The following is a 10950-nucleotide window of genomic DNA, read 5'->3' as shown; positions in this document are numbered from 1 at the left end:
TACAAAATGTACTCCAAACAACGCTTCTACACCCCAATGAAGTAACAAAAAGAAACATTCAATTCTTAAATGAAATATATCAGACGACTTTAACTTATTCACAAATATATAAGGAGACCCTTCATTAGAGGAGAGAAGTCCAAAAAAGTATATAACAACATTGTAATTAGTCGATACTCCATAGTTAGTATGACTGTTAGTAATATAAAAGAAAAGAATGAAATACAGATAGTTTACATTTAATCTTACTGGTACTCATCATATCTCATCTAGCTTAAAAGTTGTTATTTGCATGATAAATGCAATTCAAAATGTGATGCGGCAAGTTACAGTTGACCGCTGATCAAGCATTTCAAGAAAGATAAATGCATCGAAAGGAATCATACATTCTGTCTTGAAAGACAACATGCAGTTGCCATACAGTGATTTGTTCAATCATTTAATATGAATAACTGTCTTAGGTGTATCAAGCGGTAGGGGAAAAATAGACTTTTATTTGGTCTACATATAAGGGCAAATTGTAAAATTACCAATCATCTTCTTTAATGAAGAACAAAAAAGAGAGACAACAGATACCGTAAGACATTCAAACTCATAAGTCGATGAATAAATTGATAACAACATTGTTAAAAAGGGGAAAAACAGCCAACAGACAAACATAACTACGCAAAACACAACAAAAAGCATTTATCAATTCGAGCTCAAACTCGGGGTGATCGCGGGTGCGCCAGAAGGTTAAACAGATCATGTCCGACATGTTGTACCCTACGTGTTGTTTATATCAAAACATTCCGCTAATATGACTTAATAGGTATGTCGAATTTGTGGAGGGGAACAGGAATGTCTTTACTTAAATCGATGAAACGTATTTTTAATAACGATCAACCAACTTTAGATAGCGTTCTAAAAACTTTCGAACTTATTATTAACATTGCTAACAAAATTGTGCTGGCATTTTACGAAGTTTCTACACAGAAAACAATGGGTTTTAACTGATTGATAAGAAATAGCAGTATAAAGTAATAAGCAAATGTGGTATGAATGCCAAAAAGACAACTTTCCATTCAAGTCTTATTGTGTAAAAAGTAAACAACTCATGATGTGTATAAAGCAATAATTATATGTTGAAGTACGGTCTTAAACACGAAACATTTGCTCAAACAGTATAGCAAGCTATCAAGGGACTCGAACAAAATCGGGTAAAATTATTGAAACAGGAAAACCAACGGTCTAATCTATGTCAATAAACGACAATCGAGAAAAACTTATGAATCATAATTCCAACAACCTCTGGATAACAGGATATGTGGTAAAAAACCCCAAATACGACTCAATAATATAAATGTGATTTCCTCCTTTTGTTAATCCAAACCATGTGAAAATGTTATATATACAAATAGCAAGACTTAACATGATCAGCGATTTAACTTGCATGTTTTCAATTGTAAATTTTCAGATTTCATATTCTTTTCCATGAATTAAGTTGGGATTTGTGCATAAAAACTATATTTTTAACCACATTCATCTAAGTTTTCCGATGTACTTGAAGGCAAATCATATTATATTGTATTTCGTAAAAGATTTAAAGATTATACAGCAATGAAATGTATCATCCTTGTTGACCTCATAATTTACGGTTGCATAATGTCACAATATATATCTTATCTATTGTAAATATGTTAGCAATCATTGTGTAAATACTTCTTACTGATATAAAAATTTAGGATACGTTTTGTATGCATGAACCAAAATTTCATTTTTGAAATTAAATTGTTGATTTTTCGGAAATCTAGGCATAACTTTAGAAAAATTTGAAATAAAAAATACCAGGTAAATATGAAATTAACACAATAACTATGTAAGAAAATCTAATGAGTGTGAAGGGGACAAAAATGAATTTGATATTAAAAATAAAATGCCATATAAAAATCACTGTAAACATGTTAACAATTTATCATTATTTTATACTAACATGAGATTCCTCCTCAAAAACCTAAACCTAAAAAAAAAAAAATCAAACTTTTAACACAGTGTCTGGAAAAAATTGTTCTACCATAGAACATGTTTTTTTAAGTTTTCACATTCAACACATTCAGAATATGTTATTCCTAGAAAAGACACTGGCATCTCAAACAGATAACAGACCCTGACGAGACTGTTCAATAATTAGCAATATGACGGATGACAGGAGAGGTGCAGGATCATGTAACCTTTCTGTGAATTTCGTGATTATTCTTTCATGTCTTGTTATAAAGTGAAGTTCATGTTTTTGTTTTGGTCTATGTTGTATTTTGTATACTTTAGATAAAGGAAAATATGGTATGAGGGCCAATGAGACAACTCTCCAACCAAATAACAATTTATAAAAGTAAACCATATAGGTCAAAGTACGGCCTTCAACGTGGAGTCTTGGGCTCACACTGAACAATCAGCTATAAAGGGCCCCAAAATTACTAGTGTAAAACCATTCAAACAGTCTAATCTTTATAAAAAAAAACCGAGAAACGAGAAACATGCACGAATTACATAAATAAACCCCAACTATGTACATCAGATTCCTGACTTATGACAGGTTCAACATATGCAGCGGTATTAAACGTTTTTATGGTATTAAACCTTCTCCCTCTTCTGAAACAATATAATAACATCACAACATAGAAAAACACAAGATAAAATAGCAATTGGAAGGCTTAACTCATTCAAAAAACGTAAAATACCACTATGAACGAATAAATGTCAAGAGTAAATAAACAGGTTTAAAGAAAGTAAAAGTATGCTTAATTGTATGATCGTTAACATTTTTTGCAATGACGTTGTCAGTTAATTTTGGTCTCCATGATTTTTGTAGGCTATTGCGTTTCTGTTTGACTTTGCCATTCTTTGGCAATGTCATTGCCAGTTTTTTTTTTACTAAATCATCTGAATATCTCTTTGGTCGTCTTCTCTTTTTTTCTAATATATCTGTAATATCTTTCGCCTATTTCTTGTGGAGCTTGCAGTGTTGTTATTAGACTTATTATATCATCAAAATCATTGTAATTTATTGCTGAACTTGATGGCAGTTGTATTAAAATAGATTAGACGCAAGTGAAATATATTGAGAACACTTTATTATAATCTAGATTCATCGTTGACTTTTATTTACAAGAAATCTCTTAACAGGAGTAAATATATCTACATCAACTCTCAGATTGTAACACAAAGAATACTGTTGATACACTTATATAATATAAAGATTTCAGTTGTGAATGTGAAAGTTGATTTTCGGAAAATGCAAGTGTCACAGAAATTGTTGAAACACATAACATGTTTATCAGTATAGAAAAAAATGCAGAATGTATATTAAATATTGTTGTTCATTGTTTTGCTTAATGCTATAAACAGATAAACAGTTGGAAATATGCATATTTAACACATTGTTAATGGTTTTTAATCATTACAGAAGAGTGTCAAATGTTAAACGTCCAAACAGTTTATAACAAAATATAACTTCACACTCTGCAAACAACCATGTTGTTAAATGATGATGAAGGATATAAAACGTTGATTGTAATAAACTCCCAAAAGGGCTTCCTCATTTAGTGTTTTCTGATAAATTTTTTCGGGTAGTCATAAAAACCCGAATTCTATAATACAATTAGTTCATCAATAATAAATAGGGTATCGTAGTACCTGTGTTTTATAGTAATTGGTTTGTACTTGAAATTCAAGAACTACAAAGTTTTGGTTCCACTGTTACATTTTCAGCATTTTCAAAGTTTGTCAATTTCAAATATTTTAAAGTTGTGATTTTGAACATGGCATATTGCGGTTACTACTGGTACTAATTCTGTACCAATATTTTTAGGACAAATCAAGTACTGTAAAAACAGATACCTTAATCATGTTAATATTACAATTATTTTAAAGTAAAAAAGTGTACTAAATATTAAAAGTAAATTTCCAGTACTACATATTTGTTTGTACAAAACAAGTACATATGCAAACGAAGCAATGTAAGCCAGAATTATAAAGCATATATGTTTACGCTAGTTCTGAGAATTTCCTAATTGTCTTTTTTCCATAATTGATGGGTTTGCTATAGTGTGATTCATTAAAATCGCATTTTCACGCTAAGATCTATCAATTTTTCTTCTTCTTTATGAAAAATGATATTGCGAGTGGGGCATCCGTGTACTATAGACTCATTCTTGTTATTTCACATTACTACTCAGATAGGGGCGTTTGCGACAGTATTTAAGCAGCTTCAGGAAACAATCAACTTAATGCACATGAATATGAAAACACCAGATAGCCATTATCGGGTAGGAAAAAAAATGCGCTAAGTCTGTAAATCATTTAAACAGTTGATATAAAAGCCTACACAGCGGACCTGAAATCGTAATTATTTTGTATTTAAATTATCTACATGTAATCATGGTCTTAAACAAGTAGGTAATACACGCACTTGCATAAGGAACATGTTACCCTTACACAGGTCAAAAGTGATTAAAAAAAGGTTAAAATTGTCATATATGCGACAGTTTCTGTAACATGTATATCTAAAAAATGTGTGATAATCTGATCATTTATTCAAATCAAACTCTGCTTTATCATATCAAATTGCTTTTTTGAAAGTCAATCTTTGTTTTCAGAAAATCATATCATAGTTTTGCTTTTCTGTACCAACAATAACTTGGATTAAAGCAAAAAAGTTTTACGACAAATAGACTCATTTTTTTTTGTATCTGTTTATGATCCACAAACTTAACCATTTTTGTTCCGTAGAAGATTTAAGAATTCAACGTAAGTACATCTTTATATAAAAAATAAATATAGAAAATACAACAAGCAATCACACCAACACTTATTTTTTTTCGTTACATTTAAGTCTTCAGAAATTCTGTTTATATGAACAACTCTGTTTAGAAACGTTGTTCATGTCCAACATTGATATTCAGGTAGAACGAACAAGTAAAGTTGCGTGTAATCTAACAAAACCAATCGTTTTATCAATTATTTATCAATGAAAATGAATAACAAATGTCTCTTTATCGGCAACAGGTGACTGTTAGGATACATATACTATTAAGTGCACAACATTTTCTAGATATACAAATAATAATCAGAAACAGATATCATAATTTTGGAAATGCACAGACTGATATTTAAACTTTGCTCCTTGAACATATTATTGTTATATTAGTATAAAAGGAAAATAATTAGTGTTTAATATACATCAGTGTGCTGATTAGCGCTATATATGTTATTCCCAACAAAGTGCTGCTGACATATTAATTGAATGTTTCAAGCTCCGGAAGGTAGATAACGACACAGTTATAAGGTATGTAAAATATGTTTAATATGCGTATATTTGACAACAATGCTATTTCCAAGTTAAATAAAATTTAAAAAAATCGTCCAACCATTTAGATTTGAGTGTCATTGGTGTGTCTTATACAGAAACAAACCCGCCCATTTTGAGTAACAACTCATAGTATCTAACATGATATTATTTACCTATGATATATTTTACGTGGTTGCTCTATAATAAATGCTATGCCATTGTTAAGAAATCGAGAAAAATGCAAAGTTGATAATTGCAATTTAAGGAAATGATGCATAATATTTGAATTAGGAGTTTTGAGTTTTACAACATTTTGTGATAACTGTTACGATAATAAACACATCACAAATATTTCTTAATTCTCAGTCCTTGCTGTCAGACACTATCTAAACAAATAAAGGGGGCCGTAGAATTATAATTATAAACTTCCGATGACGAGTGACCTTTTTTGTTTTTCATCTGAACGACAAATTTGTAGTTAGTAGATTGTCAAGATTTGCGAAGTTTTTCTTTCACTTTATAAACCCACCAATCTTATTTAACAGTGACATGGATAAAGAGTCCAAAACAACAGAGAAATGGCAAATTATATAATGTCCTTACGAACAACAAGTTTTTAATACATTCTTGGTCATGCTTTCCTGTGTCATTTTTAAAGCAAAACAGTCATACGAAAACATGTAACGAAGTTAGATCATACAAGTTAATCATTTTAAAATCAGAATGGGAACATCAGTGTCGTATTTACTATTCTTACATTCGACCGAGTGTCTCGTTGAATCATGTGATGAGAGATGCATACACACTTGTCCTGTCAATGTAATATATGTAGTGTATGTTAGGCTTGTAAAATTTCCTAAACTTATGGTTTTGACAGGATCTGAAAAAAACGATGTGTTAAATGTTTAAATCATTCTATGGTTCTTTGAGTGAATGATTCATTCTATGACTGAATCTGAAAAATAGATTTTAACAACATAAAACTGTTACTGTATCTTATTGATTTCATTTTAAAATAACTATTTGTTGTTTGTTTTACAGAAATAAAATAGTGTGATAAAGATTTCTATTCGTAAAATTCGAAACGCGAAATGGAGAAACATGGAATAGAAATAGAATTGAAAGATATACAACCTGGCCTTTTCGGTATGAAATTAAACTTGATGTACATAGCAGAACATTCGCAAATTGAAAATAGGAAAAAGGCTTTCCTTGCTGCAAAACAGGAAGAACATCAAATAGTTCACGCTGTTATAGATTTGATGATAACTTTACTAGACAATCCATTACAAAAGCACAGGCACTTAGCTCACAATATTGAAAAGCTTCAACAAAATATCAAAATCAACCCAAATCACTTGAATACATTAGCTGACCTTGCAATTTTGTACAGAACTATAAATGCAGAAGACAAAGCTGTTACAATACATGAGACAATTGATGAAATATTGATAAGCAATGATCCAAATGATATCAAAGAAAAAGCAGTGTGCGTTCTTGAACAAGGTTATGCTGTCTTGTGTGATGAATTTTCTCAAAACGGGTTTGAAGCTCAACATAAATTGGCTGATTCTTTTCAATATATGCAGTTAGAAAAGAGTGCATCTGTTGGAAGGAAGCATGATCTTCTATGTCAGGCCTCACAACACACAATGATTGCACAGCAGCTATTAAATCGTGCCATGAACTGTAAAAATAATGACGATGCATGTTATGAAAAGAAATCAAGCATGATGCTGTTCGAGAAAGGGATATTCCATCTTGAAAATACTGCATATTCCAAGGAAAATATTTACATATGGAAATATTATTATGCAAGAGCTTGCAATAGTGTGACGCTCATTTCAAGTACTAACGATATCAAAGCATGTGAATTGTATCTGTTGGTTCTTGAAAATTTACCAAAAGAAAATAAAAGGTATGCCGTCTATAGGGCACGTGCATATGCTTGCATTGGTCACAGACTCGTTACTCCAAAGGAAGTCCACAATGCAGATTTAAAGAAAAGTTACTTATCTAATGATGAACTTTTCCAAGTTCTTATGAAATATCCGCTGTCTGCTTTTTCTTATGCAAATGCTGAACATACAGACGATGCTATTGTTCTAAATCGAAAAGGAAAAGCTTACTTTTTGTCAGTAAGTTTGAATCTGACACCGGAACATAAAAAACAAAAACATCTGACTGAGGCCATCGAAGCTGTATCCTTATCTTTATCACTTAACCCTCGTTTGGACCATCTTAATTTTTCGTTAAGAATGAACGTCTACTTTGACATGTCAAACTTGAAACATATTTATAATGGCAGTAGATATGATTTGTTACAGAAGGCACTGGAAGATGGCAAAGCAGCATTACATGTAAATTTTAAAGGAAAAGATGTCTGTAAAGTTGCTGAGATTTGCCAACGACTTGCAAAATTTCCAAAATATTTCTTTTACGGACCGAAATCTGTAACAAACAAAGAGTACCTTCATATAGCTCTTGATTACCTCAATCAATATATCTGCACAAAGGGTCAACCGTATACCCTAGCATTTGCAATTGGAACTATTCATTTCGACATGGGAAAATTTCGAAGCGCCCTAGAATGGCATAAAAGAGCATTCCTGTTATCAGATTACAAACGTGCAACTAGTACATGTAGTAATGTTAGAAAATTGTGCCTTTGTATTCTGAGATTAGAAGAGGCAACGACTGTTCATATAGAATTTATCCATGCTTTAACATTTATTGCGAGAAAACTGGACAAATTAGAATTTGTGGATACTTTAGTACCAAACAATCTTTGGAATGAATATTTTGGCAAGTTTTTGAGATTTCTTGACTTTTTGAAAACTTTTCCGCTAACACAAAAACAGGTTGAAATAGCCGACCGTTTGAAGAATGTTTTATTTGATAAAACCCGTATTTCAGCCACACAGTTAAGAAAATACCAGTTCAGACCGTCTACAAGAAACATGGAAGATAAATGGACAACCTCAAAATTCTCTCACCCAGTAAGTGAGCCAGCGAGTGATCAACTGGATTTTGAATATGACTATTTTGCCATAATGAGTCATGAAAATTCCGGTTGGATTGAATGTTTCCTTGTGCAGCAGTTGAACACTCAGATGCTTTATAATGATAGGACATTTACAGGTATGTTAAAACGTAATTAACGTATAATGTTTAAAATCAATAACGTTTTGACCTTTTTTATTTAGCTAAACTTTTTTGGGAAATTTGGGAACTCAACGCTCTGCAACTTTGTACTTGTTTGGCTTTCTTAATATTTTTTTTAGCTTCACTGGTGTCTCACATGGAGACGAAACGCGCATCTGTCGTAGTAGTACATTGAAATTCTGGTACCTTTGATAAACTATATATATCATTTGAAATAAAATTAAAATATATTTTTGACTTCTGAAAGGATTCAGTGTGATTGATATGTATGATCATACCACCAAACGGTAAATCTAATTTTGAATTGGGATGTCAAATTTACATTGATATTGTTTTGTTCACGCATTCTTCAGTTTAATTACAATAACAAGAAGCCGAGGGTTGTACCTGTCTGAAAAAGTCAAAGCTTCATATCTTGACTTACATCTAGAAATTGACAATAAGGGTCGGTTGAAAACAAAACTTTACGACAAAAGAGAGGATTTCAGCTTTCCAATTGTGAACATTCCATTTCTAAGTAGCAACATTCCAGCAGCACCTGCATACGGGGTATATATCTCCCAATTGATACGATATTCCCGTGCTTGCATTTCCTATCATGACTTTCTTTATAGAGGGTTACTGATCACAAGGAAGCTATTAAACCAAGAGTTCAAAATGATGAAGTTGAAATCACCCCTTCGTAAATTTTACGGACGCAATCACGAGTTGGTTGACCGTTATGGAATATACGGTTCACAAAAGCTTTTGGATATGTTCCTTACGTCGTAACTACAATCCCCTTCCCTCTAAAAATGTGACCTACCGAATTAGACTATTTACCGAATTTGTAATCACATAAGCAACACGACAGATGCCACATGTGGAGCAGGATCTGCTTACCCTTCCGGAGCACCTGAGATCACCCCTAGTTTTTGGTGGGTTCGTGTTTTTTATTCTTTAGTTTTCTATGTTGTGTCATATGTACTATTGTTTTTCTGTTTGTCTTTTTCATTTTTAGCCATGACGTTGTGAGTTTATTTTAGATTTATGAGTTTGACTGTCCCTTTAGTATCTTTCGTCCCTCTTTTAGTGAGGATGTATCTTGTAAAACAGTTCCAAGAACCGATCTTCGAGGGGATGCATGAAGGAAAAGGCAATACAAAATGCCAAAATGTATCAAAAAAGAAACAAAGACCAAACCACTAAATCTTACAAACTAATCAATGTTTGATACTTATTTGTGTATTTGTTTCTGTTTTAGCTTGTCCTGAGGTTATCAATTATGACTCCTGTTCGACGTTATTGGAGACCACCATTAACGGTATTAATAAAAGTCAAAAGGTCATACTGGTTCTATCAAATGACTTTCTGACCAAAGAATGGAACGTACTGAAGTCATTAATTACAGAAACGCTACAGAGAAGACAAGGCATTATATTAGTCATTTTACTGGAACATTGTGATGTGCCACCAGAAATAGATTCTGAACATTTGATGTACTTTGATTTTTCTGACGAGAAGAACATCCCTATGGAAATTCAAAATTTGAAACTGGCTTTGGTCTCGGTTTAATAACTGATAATATGCTACACGGTTTCGATTGTCATTCAATGTTTGCATTCATTATATCCTACATGTACATTATACAAGTAATGTTGTGAATGTATGAGTCTATAGCTATTTCTAGTGACTTCCAATGAGTTATGAGAAGTTGAATATGCAAAACATTTTAGAATGTATACAATTTTGTTTTCAATCATATTATTTATCACAGTAAATCAATCATACAATCAAGCTATAATTCTTCATGTTGTATCAGAAGGAAGTTCGAATCTTCTTTGGAGTATATATTGGTTGAAACTTACCGTTCATTCGTTTTGAGTTAGATTGGATTTTCATTATGACTTTTAGAGGAAGCTTAAAGTTCGATAAATTATAATGCTAAAAGTTGAATGGAACTTCCTGACGAACTTTAACTCAGATTTATGTCACACTATTTGGTTGATGAAGTGAGTTCCATTGGTAGCATATGAACATTAAAATACAATAGGATAGCAACACTAGACGATAACGGATGCAATGAGATAATCTTTTATATATTATTATGATTAAATTGTATAGTTTATAATTGATAAAAACGACTATTATTAAACAATAAAATGTGATAAGAATTCTTTACCTTATGTTGTACTAATATTTATCTAAAAAGTAAAATCACAAAAATACTGAACTTGGAGGAAAATCAATTCGGAAAGTCCATAATCACATGGCAAAATCAAATAACAAACTATGTCAAGAACAAGGACAGGTTTATTACTATATTTTTCTCCGTTTTTTCTTTTATCTACAATTATGATAGTGCATTACGGACGTTTCGGTCTATAAAGTCGTGGCTAGAAGTTAACTGTATAATTCAATGATATACCAGGGCATTATAGTAGCACGTGTCCATAGAATACATAACTTCACCCCCAAGT

Source organism: Mytilus trossulus, chromosome 9 (assembly GCF_036588685.1).
Source record: "Mytilus trossulus isolate FHL-02 chromosome 9, PNRI_Mtr1.1.1.hap1, whole genome shotgun sequence".
NCBI classification, from domain to species: domain Eukaryota; kingdom Metazoa; phylum Mollusca; class Bivalvia; order Mytilida; family Mytilidae; genus Mytilus; species Mytilus trossulus.
Note: the sequence above shows the minus strand (reverse complement) of the source record.